This window comes from Quercus suber, unplaced genomic scaffold, assembly GCF_002906115.3.
Source record: "Quercus suber isolate HL8 unplaced genomic scaffold, Cork oak 2.0 scaffold_91, whole genome shotgun sequence".
Lineage (NCBI taxonomy): Eukaryota > Viridiplantae > Streptophyta > Magnoliopsida > Fagales > Fagaceae > Quercus > Quercus suber.
The window spans coordinates 1,412,424-1,427,499 of NW_027069556.1; the positions used below are offsets into that span (position 1 = coordinate 1,412,424).

A 15,076-nucleotide genomic window follows, 5' to 3' on the forward strand; every position below is an offset into this window, starting at 1 on the left:
TGTTCTCCCTCCTTTCTCCCTCCTTTCTTTTCTTTACTGGCTTTTCTTATATAGTTTTCATCTGCCTATCTCCTTATTCCATCTGTTGATCATCCATTTGCCTCTCTTCTGGCCGTCTGTCCCATTAGAGGCCTTATTAGTACTCAAGTGGTTCACTCTGACCAACGTTGCTCTGCTAAGGGGTTATATCCCCATTAATGCAGCCAGAGGGGTTAGGTGAATGCATTAAGTGCGAATGTGACAGCTTGCTCTGAGCTTGTCCCCTCCCAAAGATTATCCTTAGAATGCCGAGGACGAACAGGTCCTCGGCGTGGTCACAAAAGAGGCTTTGTCTAACTTAGCCTTGGCTGGTCAGTCCTCCTCGGCGTTGGCCTTGGGCCTAATACCCGATGGGCCGAGGCTATCGGGCCCACGGGCCCCACAATAGCCCCTCAAAACCCTGCTGCACGTTCCCTCAGACGGGGAGGAGGGTTTTGATACCTGCAGGCTCTCTAGACGAGTCGCCCCACTTCGGTTTTGTGCTAACGCTGGCGGTTTAGCGTTTCAAGACTTAATGGGTACCCACATTAAATTTTGGCGGCACCACGTTTCCCACTTTCAGCGGCATGATCTTTTGCTTTTATGAGCAAGCGGTTACATTTGGGGAACCTAAGGGGGAGTATAAGTACCTATTTGAACCGCTCGATTTCATCATTTTCGCGTTTACAATTGTTGACGCGTATGATTTGAATCTGGTTGGACTTCTAGACTATCTGAAGAGTACTGTCATACTTCTGTAAGTCTTCTTTTTCTATCGATCTCAAATTTTCTTGATTTTACTCCCCCTTTTCTTCTCTTAGAACTTTTAGTCATCTTTGGGGAATGGGTAAGTTTAAGAAGTTAGTTGAGTCTGACGAGATGATGAACAAATTCATCGTCGACTATGGAATACCCAATAATGTGAGTTTGAAGTACTGTGAAGAAGGGGAGTGGTACCTTAAGAGGAGAGAGGGTGAAGTTGTGATCCCAATATTCGCTTTTGTAGAAGGAGGGATGAGAATCCCTATGAGGCCGGTGACCCTCAATTATCTTAGGCATTTCCGCCTGTCTCCTACCCAGTGTGCCGCGAATGTGTTTAGGATATTAGGGTGCGTAGACATCTTGAATGAGAAAATGGGGCTGAGACTAACTCACCATGATGTGAACTGGTGCTATAACCTTCATCACCTGAGGGGTAAGACGTATTATATGAAGACAAGGGACGATAGGATTCGTCTCATCCAGTGTCTTCCTGATTCCAACAGGGGGTTGACTCAAGATTTTCTTATAGTGTCAGGAGAGTGGCACAACGGCTTTCATTGCCCAACAGTAGAGGGGGAGCCAGGTAGGACATCCGAAGTAGGAGATAATTTAGGTTTCAGTATTCTCAAGTTTTATAACTGTATATTCGATTTGGTTGACTAACCATAAGAGTTTCACTTTTCTTGCCACAGATCCGCACGCCTTTGCACGTCATTTCCATCTGGTTAACAAAGCGGATTTGGAGACCGTTCTTAGGTCGGACCTTTTCCTAAACGAAACCGATAACCAGGTCCGAGCTGCTCATCACATCCTCGGATGCGACCCAGCTCAGAAATCATTCCCAGTCCCGAAGCACGTAATTAGAGCTCGTGACCCTCGGCTTACGCAGATCACCGTGGTGGAAGACGGTTTTGCATTTACTGAGGGGTCTTATATACCCGAAGGCATTCCGCTAGCAGGTCCCTCCTCATCCCAGCAAGTAACGGTGGCCGAGAAAGGACTATCTAAGAAGGCAAGGGAGGTGGTTGAACTGAGTTCCTCCGAGGACGAATATAGTGTGTTTGACCTAGCTGATCAGTCCGAGGATCCCCCTGGTGATCTAGGAGACCCTCATTTGTCCGAAGCCGATCTCCAGTCCTTAAGAGTTGGTACTCAAGCTGAGATGGGTCTAAAAAGAAAGCCCCAAACCAATCTTCTTGACTTACTCGAAGGCGGTTCAAAGAAGGGTGGACCAGAAGAGTCGCAGCCCCAGCCTCCAGCACCTCCGCCCCAGATTCTAACTGTGCAAACTAGGTCGTCTTCTGCTCCCACAGTAACAGACCCTCCTACCGAGTCTCATGACCCGAAAAGGAAAAGACTTTCCAAGGGTAAGGAGCCAATGGATGGGAGCAAATCCCATTCCCCGCCCGAGGAGGGTAGGTTTCGCAGGCCTCCGAAGCAACTGAAACTCGGTGATCAACGGAAGGGTAAGAAGGCCACCCAGCAGTCCGAGGCTCAAGCCTGGCTGCCCGCTGCCATGCTCCATGATCAGCCCCTGATGGATAACGCTTCGATGCGAGAATCCCAAGGAAACGAGGGGGCTCTCGTAGCCGAGGCCCTGGAGAAATCTCTTCTTCTTCCCACTGACATGGCCGAGTTAGAAAAAATGAGTGGGGTAGAGGTTGTCCTCGACCTTAAGAAATATCTAGGCATGGTGGGTCCTTTAGCACCTATTTACTTTATTCAAAGTTTGCCACTTAGTATCTTTCTTTCTCTTTACGGAGTTACTTGTTTTTATTGGCAGGCTATCCAGGCCCTTTTCAGGTTAGGCGAGGAGGTCGATGACCATAGCAATGCCTTAGCGCAAGAGCGTGACAAGTTCTTGGAGGCTGCCAATACTCTTAAGAGATCTGAGGCCGACCTAAAAAAGGCGACCGATGATCTGACAGAAATGACGAAGGCCAGGGATACTGCTGTCTCTGACCTAGCCGTGGCCAGGAAGCAAGCTGAGGATCAAACTAATCGCTTGCAAGATGTTGAGGGTCAATTACAAACTGTCAAAGAGAACATTACCTATATGAAGGAACAGTTGACCAAGGCAATCCATGAAAAAGGTGTTGCCGAGTATGCCAGGGACGAGGCTGTGAGAGCCAAAGACGAGGCGGTATTTGCGAAAATAGACGCTGAGCGCTCTGTGGAAAAGGCAGAGGAGGATGCTTTCGCAGATGGGGTGGCTAAGACTGAAGCCACCCTTCGGGCTCAAGTTCCTGCAGTGTGCAGGCATTACTGTTCTCAAACCTGGCATGAAGCCCTCAACCAAGCAGGGGTTGATGCCTCATCTGATCTTAGAAGGGAGGACAGGGTATATTACCCTATTGCCATTCGCGAGGTTGCACCTGCTGCTCCCGAGGAGGGATCCTCATTACCAGCGGTTGAGAGTCACGATAAGACCGCCGAGGATACATCATTAACTGACCAACCATCCGAGGAGGTTGAGCCCCAGAGAACGTTGGGGGAAGTTATAACCGAGGGTCAGGAAATACCACAAGACGTAGCGAGGCCTACGGCGGAACCTTCGAGACCAAGCCCTTAGGCCTTGGCTAAAGCCTTTTGATTTGCTCATCGGATTAATTTACCTACTGAGTCGGGGAGACTAGTATACGACATAGGATAATTTTGTTTATTTTCTCTTTTATTTCATTTTGTTTCTTGCCTTAGTGGCGTTGTAAGGAAATTGTGTACTTTCCGTTTGAACTGAATACTTAATACTTTGCTTCCAACTAATGATATTTTCTTTTATTTGCTTTACTATTGTATTCTGCTCAATATTCGTATTCTATTCTGGAGTTAGCCTCATGAAACCATCTGTTATCCTTCAAATATAAATCTAAAGACCGTATTATAGCTTGACTCTAAGTAACGCTTTGGTTTTTCTTCAGATAGTTATTTTCTCCATGGGTTCGAGTCCGAGGACCATGCAATACCTTGGTTATGCCTAGTACTTCTATTTTTCTATAAGTATCTAGTTTTCCATAGGTTTGGGTCCGAGGACCATGCAATACCTTGGCTCTGTCTACCACTTCTATTTTTCTGTAAGCGGAGGTTTGTCCTCAGACCGCTTTACTGGAGATGATTCCTCTTTGGGTCAGATTATGATCTTTACACGTGACATTGATCTCGTCTCCAACTCGAGGCCCCATCTTTTTCATTTATGAAGCGCCCTTTGTCTGTTCGTGTTCCGCGCTGGACGCCTCGGTGCGCGAAACGCGCCTTCATTAATGTCCTCGTGAATTAACACGAGTCCAACGGTCTACGGCCTCCTTGGAAATTGATGGCTTCATTATTATCCCAACTGATAATTCTCTTTTCGAACTCTGCATGAATTAATTCTTACCAACCCCCAACCCCTATATAAAGTGGGGAGATGGTTTCTCCACAACCCATGGACCTCTCAACACAAATAGAACAAAACACATTCTTCCAACTTCCCAACCCCTTTTAACAACCCCGCCAGAATTGTTACCGGGATTGACAAAAATCGGTATGGACGCAGCCCCCACTGGGCTTTCGGTGCGGCAGAGTCTAGGCGTAACCCCGATGGCGCCCTTCGAGGTGTCCCAGAGGGGTGTTGTTAGAGAACCTAACGTTTTTCCTCGGAGCACACCCCCGACGAGGAAGATGTGCGAATTCACCTCATGGGCGATGCTCGAGTGTTGCCGTCTCCAACGGCCAACACTCGAGAGGACCGGAGAGAATCGAGGGAACATCATGGGGGAAGGTATCTCGGAGCCCCTGCATCTGCTCCTCTCTTTGTTCCAGCTCCGCCTGGCCGAGAAGAGAGTTGTTGGTAGCCTGGAAACATGATTGCCCTTCCCCTTCTCCGCCTCTCGTCAAGCTCTCCCATTCTCTTTATACCAATAAAGGGACGGCTTGACACTTCACACCGGCTAATTTTCTCTTAAGGCAGCTCCACCTGGGCCTCTGATTGTAGAAATAGCTGGTAGTATTAGCTTGTAAATTTGTATGTAAGACACACCTGCCTGAGCCTCTGATTGTAACTTGTACTTTTTCTATTCATGAAATAATAAAATCAAGATCTTTCTTTTCTTTTTTCTTTTTTTTTTCTACTGTCAAATCTTCTATATTTTTTTTTTGTTGTTTTTTTTTTTTTTCAACCTACTGTAAAACGAATACTCGGAACACTCGTCTGGTGCGCCGGCCAGCACCCTAATCCTTCCCACAGACGGTGCCAATTGTAGGGACTCAATTTGGATTGACCCTGAGTACGAATGGGTTTTCAGCCCAATCAAGCCCAAACAATAAATTTTTAGAGAGTGGGTTAAAAGTTTAGGCGCTGGCCGTCGATCACCAAGCATGAACCTTCTTTATAAAAAATACTAGGAGTTTTCTTTACAAATGGGGGAATGCTCCTCGGCCTGTGGCCGAGGAGACCTTTTTGTTCTCCCTCCTTTCTTTTCTTTACTGGCTTTTCTTATATAGTTTTCATCTGCCTATCTCCTTATTCCATCTGTTATCATCCATTTGCCTCTCTTCTGGCCGTCTGTCCCATCAGAGACCTTATTTTCTTTTAGTTTTTCTCTTTTTTTTTTTTAAAAAAATATAAATATACTTTATAGTATACTTTTAGCAATTTTTTTTTTTATAAAAAAAAAGTTAAAGAAATTGTTTTAAAATCTCCTCTTTATTGGGCCTGGAATATGCCACGAGTCCCACGATATTCATATGAAAAAGAATTTTTCACGCCATGATAGATGTAGTTATATACGTTAATGGAATCAACAATAGTTATTGAATAAAATTCAACAACTATGCCCAATTGCCAACTATATCCAAGCAATGAAAAACGAAATGCTCACGCTTGACGCTAAAGGCCTTGTAGTTAAATTGACACCTCCCCATGTACAAAGTGCTTGGGAGTCTAGGAGGAAAAGAGTTTGAGTTGTGGGGTTAGCAGCAAATTGTAATTATCTTTAAAAAAAAAAAAAAATCTCACGCTTGACTAATATTCCAGTTTCATTTAAAACTAATGCTATGAATCTCTAAACATATCCAAATCGTAGACCACAATAAGAACATAAATATACAAAAACTTTATTGCAGAAAATAAAAACACCAAGAAAATAATTTTCTTTGGTTCTAAAACTCAATCAACATGTTATACAAGCATGATATTGAATTTGGTCGGGGAGGGAATTGAATAATTCTATTTCTTCTTTTTTGGGTCTTCCATAGGGTTTTGTTTAGTAGCCGTTGGGTTTCTTGTGGTTGGTTTGGAAGAGAAGAAGTGAGATGAAATAAGCGAGAGAAGAGATAGAAGCATAGAAGAAGAGCAAAGGGAAGAGAGAAGCGTAGGAGAAGAGTCTTTGATTTGGATTTGGTTTTTTGTTTATATAGCATCCACTTAAAGTAAATGAATGGTCAAGACTAAAACACAATTGAATTAATAGTTTAGATTTAGGTGAGTATCGGGCCCAAAAAATAAAGAGTACAGTATAATAACCCGTATATCAAAGAAGCAAATCGATGTGAAATGAAACGATTTTTAAAACAAATCTAGTGAGGGCCCTACCTTTACTGTCTTGTGGATGAGTGATGACTGCACATCATTATAGTCAAATTATGTTAAAATAAATAAAAAAAAGCTTTGTGGATACATGGTGTAATTTATCTTGGCGTGACACTAGTAATTATTAAATTAATATTTTAAAAATTTTATTATTAATATTTTTTTTTATATAAGATAAAATTTTTACCATAATCTAATTTAAGTGTATATGTGTGTAAAACTCTTTTTTGCAGACTTGAACTCCTGCCCTTACCCCCACACCCCACAAGTACTTATATTTGTAGAGTGATCATTGCACTAAGGGTGCGCAGTAAAATCTTATTGTTAGATACACTGATACATGCTCTCTATATTTTAGATATACAAACTAAATTTAGTATTAATAAGATGTAATTTACCTTTTGATCTATTAACTTATATTTTGTGTATAATTTTAAAGTTGGAAAAAAAAAACCCTTAAATTTTAATATTTTTATAGATGAAATAGTCTTGATGTTTCTTATGCATATAAAATATAAAAGAGACAATGTAGTCTAACCATGGATTTACATAAAAGTTAAACAAGGCCTAAGTTGACAAGGTTAATATATAATGCGTTTTGTTCTCATCTGATAATTTGACATAAGTCATAAGTTAATAGAAAACAGATGGAGAGGAGGCAATTCAAAACGTGTTTCTTATTTTTATGAGCCAATAAATATGCATCAAACAGATGAAAGAAAAGTGCATGTTTTCTACACCATCTACCTAACACACACACAAACATGGCATGCTTTTTGATGCGCTTTTTTACGCATGTTTTTTCATTTTTGAAAATGAAAACCAAAACAAGCCAGAGAAAACGATGTGAAAAGGAAAACAAATATGGTAAAATGTTATACTTTTAGTCCTTGAAATTTGAGCTAAGCTCAATTCTGATTTTTCAAATCTATAAGATCCAAATTTGATTCTTGAGATTTCAAAAATTGAACAATTTTGTCCTTTCATCTATGGGTTAATTTGATTTTTGTTCCTTATATATGAGTTATTTCCATTTTTGTCCTTTTATGGTTTTGGTTCAGCTTTGGTACTTAAAAAATTATGGTAACTAGTATCTCGTTAGTCAAGTAAAAAAAGAAGAAAGAAAGAAAGAAAGAAAGAAAGATTGAGTTACTAAATTATGGACATTATTAGGCTCTAAACTTGTTTGGTTATGTAACAATTTATAAAACTATTAATGTGTATTATTTAAACAAGTTACATAACTCATTCAACAAGTTATAATCAAACTACATATGGATGGCTTCTAGGGATTAATGGCAATGGAGCAGGGTGAGGTTGAATCATGGGTGTCCCGTTCCTGCCTCGCCTCCTTTTTAAGGTGGAAAAATTCGTACAAGGTGGTAGTAGGGCAAGTCAAGTTTGGGGCAAGTAAGAAATGTTTTACTAATATTAATGAGATTACTTTGACATTGATAAGATAAAGGAAAAATGGTGACTATGAAAGTACTAAAACAGAAGTAGACACAAGTGTTTTTGAAGATAATACTAAAAATTGTATAACTAAGATATGTATATAAAATATTATATGTATAAATAAGTGAAATATGTATTAAATAATTTATGTATACACACATTCAGGGGAGCACATGCAAAACCTGTCCCCACCGGTGACCTCTTTGGGTCGGGGAAAATCTGTTTAAGGTGGAGTGGGCCAGGTCATTTTTGTCGTCCCCAGATTAGTCTCTTCAATCGTGACATAGTGAACTTGGGGAAAACAACTTTAAACGAGTTTGGAGGTAAGTTTTTTCCCTAAATTATTACCATTTTGACATTTGAGGACTAAATCTGAATTTGTTTACGTTAGAGTAACAAAAATCGAACCTACACAGACTGGAAAACAGTAATAAAAAGTTCCCTCCTGAATGTGATCAAAAGAGTTCTTGTACATATGTTGCCATCTAATATGGAAAACTTGGGTGGGTATGGGACATGAAGGCAAAGCACAGAAAGTCAGTTTTAGAGCCGCAATATATTCTTTGTCATCAAGGTTTGCATCTTTTACTACGTGTCACTCATTGAAGCTTGAAAGTGTTTTGTTCTGAGCTGTTTTTTTAAATATTCTTGGGCATGCCTACAATTTGTTTGTCATATTTAACACAAAAGGGGAAATTTTATTTATTTATTTTTTTCTGTTATTTACTTTGATTGAATGAATAGTTCCAATGCGTGGTTTGTTGTTCTTAGGCTTAAAAAACAGTCGTTTAAAGGTAAGACAAGCACATATTGAGTTATGACAACTTTTTGAGCTGGTTTAATTTAATATCTTCGAAACTTCTTTTTGAGGTGGAAAAAGGAGGGTAGAGAGACAGAATCCATAACTACAACAGTGCAACAATGTATTGGAGGATTCATCCAACATTGGGAGATTATGGAATTTTGTAATCATAATCATGAATGCTTAATCATTGAAATTGTTTTTTTACATATAAAACCTTTTGTAAGGTATTGATTCCGTTTTGGAAAAACTTTGGCTCTAAATTGGTTGGAGCTACCTTGTTCCAACCCCATGATGTGGCGATTAAAGAAACCATCCATGTGTAGTTTTAATGACATGACTTTTCTAGTGAGTCATGTGACTTGTTTAAATACACATGAATAGTCTTATAAATCGCTATGTAATAGGTTGAAAAAAATAGTTCCAAACTAGTTTAGAGCCAAACTTTGTCCTTATGTGTTTAGTATCATATATTTGTTCAAAGCTAGTCCTGAGCATGGTGGAGAGTTGTGGTAGGTCTACCGCCGATGTAAAAGTTAGTCACTTTATTGTTGATGGATCCACCATTTCCTTGATTAGTCTTTTGAGGATCCATAACCATAACCAACCTCAAAATTTTTGGGACTAATAAGGTAGGTTGTTGTTGGGTGATGACTCCCTGCTGATACTGCACTAATAAGCAATTCCTCAGATGATTGTAAAAGTAATTCTAACAAATGTTTGGGATCATTTGCCATTTGCTTCTAGCCGAGTGAGAAGAAGTGGGTGTATTATATTGATGCATTCAAATAACTTGCATCTGGTTTTTACTCAAGGATTTACCTGTTTGAGAGTTGGGTCCATTGAAATGGCCAGTTCTTCCAACATGCCGGGCACATCAAATAGTATCTGTTAAATTTTATGAGCTGTTTAGTTACAAGGTTTGATAGCCTGTTACATTCCTTTAAACAATTTGAACATGTTTTGCATGTTGATAGTGCATTGATATCTGCATACATGCTGATATAAATGACATAGGTATTCCTTTTATTATGTCTATTTTATTTTTTTCCTTTCTAGGCCATCTTCTTCAACAGAGGTTTGTAAGGGCATGAAATTCCTGCCATCTTCTCCTGAAGAACTTGATGTTAGGATTGATAAGACATGAGCTTCGGGAAATAAGGCTTATTGGCAGAGGGAATAGTGGAAATAAATGTGGTTCTTCCACAAAAGAACAAGTATTGAGGAGGATGAAACTCCCTAAGCGTTACATGATTGTCCTTTTAACCTTCATCAGTACGTTTATTTGCTATGTAGAACGTGTGGGCTTCTCAATTGCATACACTGTCGAGGCTGATGCTGCTGGTGTAAACCAATCAATTAAAGGTTCAATACTTTCTACATTCTACCATGGATATGCCTGTTCACAAGTGGCAGGAGGATGGGCAGCTCAGAGAGTAGGAGGAAGATGTGTTCTCCTCGTCTCATTTACGTTATGGTCGTTAACTTGTGGTTTTGTCCCAACAGATCCAAATCATGTCATAGTTTTGGTGATAGCCCGCTTTCTTGTAGGCATGGCACAAGGGTTTATCTTCCCATCTATCCACACTGTGTTAGCACAGTGGGTTCAACCTCATGAGAGGTCTAGATGTGTTTCTCTTGCAACATCTGGGATGTACCTTGGTGCAGCTGCAGGAATGCTCGTCCTACCAAGCCTTGTGAAGCTCAGAGGCCCAAGATCTGTTTTTCTTGCTGAAGCAGCATTAGGTGCTGTATGGTCAGTGCTTTGGTTAAACTATGCCAGTGACCCTCCTTTGCCTGAGCATCCAAAATCCAATGCTGCTCGTTTTGGACACTTATTTTCGTCAATAAAAGAGAGTCAGAAGATCAAAGTGGAGAATGTAGGAGGTTCTATCATAAGTGCTAAAATACCATGGAAGAGCATTTTAGTCAGCTTACCAGTTTGGGCAATTGTGGCAAACAATTTCACATTCCATTATACATTATATGTGTTGATGAATTGGCTGCCAACATATTTTGAAAAAGGCCTCCAGCTTAGTCTTCAGGAAATGGGCTTTTATAAGATGATACCTTTTCTGAACATGTTTATATTCTCAAATGTTGGTGGGGTAATTGCTGACCACTTGATTACCAATAGGATCTTGTCTGTGATCGGAACCAGGAAGTTCCTAAACACAATAGGATTTGTAGTTGCTTCTGTTGCATTGGTGGCACTTCCTATTTTCCACACTTTGGTGGGGCTGTCTTTTGTTCTTCTATGGCACTTGGTTTCCTGGCACTAGGAAGAGCTGGATTTGCTGTGAATCACATGGATATTGCTCCAAGATATGCAGGAATTGTGATGGGAGTTTCTAACACTGCTGGAACATTAGCTGGCATAATTGGAGTTGATTTTACTGGGCGGCTTCTTGAAGCTGCTAAAACTGATAATTCAGATCTTTTGAGTCCAGAAAGCTGGAAATCAGTGTTCATGGTACCGGGGGTGCTCTGCATCATCAGCTCACTTGGATTTTTATTACTCTCAACCGGGGAGAGGATTTTCGACTGAGGTAAGCTTGTTGTAATTCTCATACGGTTCATTATATATACAATTGTGTAAATTAAACCTATGAAGTGAAAGATTTCAGCATTGACTGGTTTAAATATTAGAAAAATCATTTGTTGATTTTTCTTGTGAATTAAATTGGGCTCATTTGCTCATGCTTTTCTGATCTCTACAATACAATTGAGCAGGCTTAGTTTAGGCAAATGAAATATTTCCTCTTTTCCAACATGTTCAAGCAAAGTTGACACCATACAGAAAATCAAGGTGCATTTTCTGGAGCTGTGTAAACCTGGGCAACCATATAGTGAATCAGACATGTTAATTGTACAATCTCTAAATCTTCAGATGGAAGGAACACAAACTTCAATTTCTAGTTTTAGACTTCTGAATGCCTAGAATTGTTATCCAGCATCCTTCACCTCATCAAACTTGAATGTGGCTAAGATGTCACTTATATGAATTATTTCTTTTTGCTGTATATTCTTCAAGCAGTGGCGATGCCACGTTGGGTTTAGGATGTTTCCAAGAACAACCTGACCAAAAAAAAAAAAATTATATATAATAATTAAAATCTTTTTATTTGTCTATCCATAAAAAAAAAAAAAAGCACCCTCAACCAAAATTAAGAACGCTCTCAAAAGTTTTATGCCAAACAAATTTTGAACTAAAATCTTTAAAAAAAAAAAAAATGGTAACAGAGATTCTGGAAAAAAAAAAATTGTTACAGAATAAGCCCAAAAATAAAAGCCCAACATCAATTCTAAACAAAACTAACCTCAACCAGATTTTTAAATCAAAATACATTATTAACTAAATATCCAACAAGCCCAACCCAAACGTATTCTCAAAAAAAAAAACAAAAATCCTACCTTCTTCTTCATCTTCTTGGTTATGGACACTTTTTTTTTTTCCTGGGTTCCAGACCCTTCTTCTTCTCTTCTTCTCTTTTTTATTTTATCTTCTGGTGGGTTTCGGTCCTGCTGCCAGTCTACCTTTCCCTTTTTATCTGTGTGTTGTACAGGTAATATATGTGACTATTTGTCTTAAATTTTATCTGTGGGCTTCGGTCCTTCTTCTCTTCTTCTCTTCCTTAAATTCTATGTCTCTTGTTTTACATTTTTTATTTGTTCTGCTTTTGCCAACCCACTAGTGGTTTTGGTGGAATTTTATAATGATAAATATTTTGTCCATGGGCTAGGCTAGCTGTTAAGTCCATGTGAGCTCCGGATCCTCTTTTACATGTATTTGGTTATTCTTTTAATAAAAGTATTCTACCTTTTCAGTAAAAAAAAACTAATATTAACATCAATTTTTTTTTTTCATATTATTACTTTTATTATATTTTATAAATGATTGAACTTATTATTATTATTATTATTTGGGCTTAAAGATTACATATAAGTTGAAATATGTACTTATAGCTTCTTTAAAATCTTTAATAATTTATATAGGTTTTTTTTTTATTAATAATAATAATATATATATATATTTTCATTATAAAATAACGTAACTCTGAAACACCCTGAAACGGTACGCCGAAATAGGCCGGTATCGAAATATTCCATTCCAATAGGCAAACCAAAACGAGGTCCGAAACGGTATTCATAACATTGATTATACGAATACGCGTCCGCCTATTAAAATCTTAAACCTAAAATCATAAACTTACCTAACCTAAAATCGAAAACCACCTAAAGAAAAAAACATTATCAATGACAACGCCTTACGCCTCTGCCTAAAATTTCATCATCAAGCACATAGGTGTGACGGGGCAACGGTGCCTCCGTTCATTTCTTTTCTTTTCATTTTTTTTTTCCTTTTGAGGTTTTTTGGTGTACATAATGCAAATTTGTTTGGGTTTTAAGAACATTCTTTTTTTTTTTTTTAGCACAAATTTCATGCCGGCCAAATCTTGAATTTCGGCTGATATTTACCAAAATGTCCTGAAACACTCAAAACAAACCGAAATGACCTGAAAGTTTTTCAAAGTAGAATAAGGTAAGTTATTGTTCTGATTTGTCCAGGAACACCCCGGACTATATTGGATACATGACATTCTAGTTTTAGACTTCTAAATGCCTAGAATTGTTATCAAGCATCCTTCACCTCATCAAACTTGAATGTGGCTAAGATGTCACTTATATGAATTATTTCTTTTTGCTGTATATTCTTCAAGCCATGAAGTGTCATTTAAAATTGCCTTAAAGAATTTGAAATGATAGATAGTGAACTAAAAGAAATGATAGAAGCACTATACATGTGCTTGTTTTGTTGTCCTTACCTTGTGTAAAGGACCTATAAGACAAGGACAGCACTTATGGGCAGAAGAAATATTACCAAGGACAGTTTTTGTGACATTGAAATGTTCGGTTAATGATTATGCAGACGAATCTGTTAAAATGTGAGATTCATTAGGTTATTCAGCTAAAAAAGAAAAGAAAAAGAGGGAGATTCATTTGGTTATCTCATCCCAGAAATATCAAATTCTAGGCAGTTGATGCCAGAGTGTTACACACATGGTTTATTTTGCTATACATGCTCTTTTTTTATTTTCTTTTTTTTAATTAATAATTACACACGCACTCCACGAGTTCATTCTTTATCTTTTTCTTAAATTATATTCTTTATCTTGTCCTTAAAATATAGTATTAATTTTTAATTCACTCTTACACCTAATTAGATTGACCGGACGCTTTTTCTTCATTTTCTTATTGCTATATATTACGTTACAAAATGAAATATCTCATAGATAAAACTTTAATCGGGTTTGAATTTCAGTTTGAATGGATTAAAAAGTAGGGCCTTGATAACTATGCATCCATTTAGCCAGCAATTCAAATTCAAAGGCCATAATTATATTAGATAGAGTGTTAGCGTTCACTGCTGAGTACCCAGTTTTTGTGTTGGTTGCTTCAAGGGAACCAAAACCTCAAAGATTGATAAAAACAAATACTTTTCTATCATTTATCAATAAAAAACTAATCCTAATTCAAACTAATTTATTTGAATAAATATCTCTACCATTATTTATCCAATGATACAAATAAAATAGGCACATAAGAGTGCTTGCATTAGTCCATGCAAAATGGCCTAGATGCAAATTTTTGGCTACTGTAGCTATATATTTGCATTTCCTGATGATGAAGGAAGATGGTAAATGGTAAGAAAGTAGGTGTGACATGTGCAGTGGTTATATAAAATATTTATTTAAAAAAAAAATGTTCTTGTGCTTAATCATACATGAATTTTTACATATGACATGTGCAGATGAGCGTCGCTTTCAAGCAACTGTTACTGGTATTTTGTTTAAATTTAGATATGCCCTACAAGCTTTAGAAACATAGGTCTTTATGAAATACCGTAATTTATGATGTTTAGGACAATTGATCCTTTTTAAAAGAACATGGTGGTGCTTCCATTGAGAGACCCTTGCAGATGCCTTTGCTATTTAGAGCTGACAAGGACCACCACTTGCCCTGTCTATTCCACCTAATAATAATATTCCCCACTTGCCAATACATTTGGCTGCTCACATGTTGCTGTATTGTCTGGGCTCTTCTTGCAACTTGCAACATCAAAATAGCTTGAAATATTTTGATGACAAACAATTCCTTAGATTTGTTGTATCTTAGATTTTTAATAAAACTCAAATATATGATGACATTTATCAATGAACCACATAGATTAATATAATTATTTTCGAATAAAGATAATACATTTCATAATGTATTGATCAATTATGGTATATATAACAGTATCTAAGTTTTACCATTTGATCCAATGCTTTACATTTACATACACAAAAATTTGATTTCGGTGCTTGTTTCTACCAACAAACCTACATGTCATAGGCAATTAGGCATAATTACATCTTATAAGGGCAAGACATTGTTAACAATTTTTAATTATTGTCACATCTCAGATTTGA

At 38.1% G+C, this 15,076-nt stretch overlaps 1 pseudogene; it reads left to right on the forward strand.

Moving 5' to 3' along the window:
- Nucleotides 1-8,210: 8,210 nt before the first annotated feature.
- Nucleotides 8,211-11,246, forward strand: LOC112010587 (probable anion transporter 5; annotated as a pseudogene).
- Nucleotides 11,247-15,076: the final 3,830 nt, after the last annotated feature.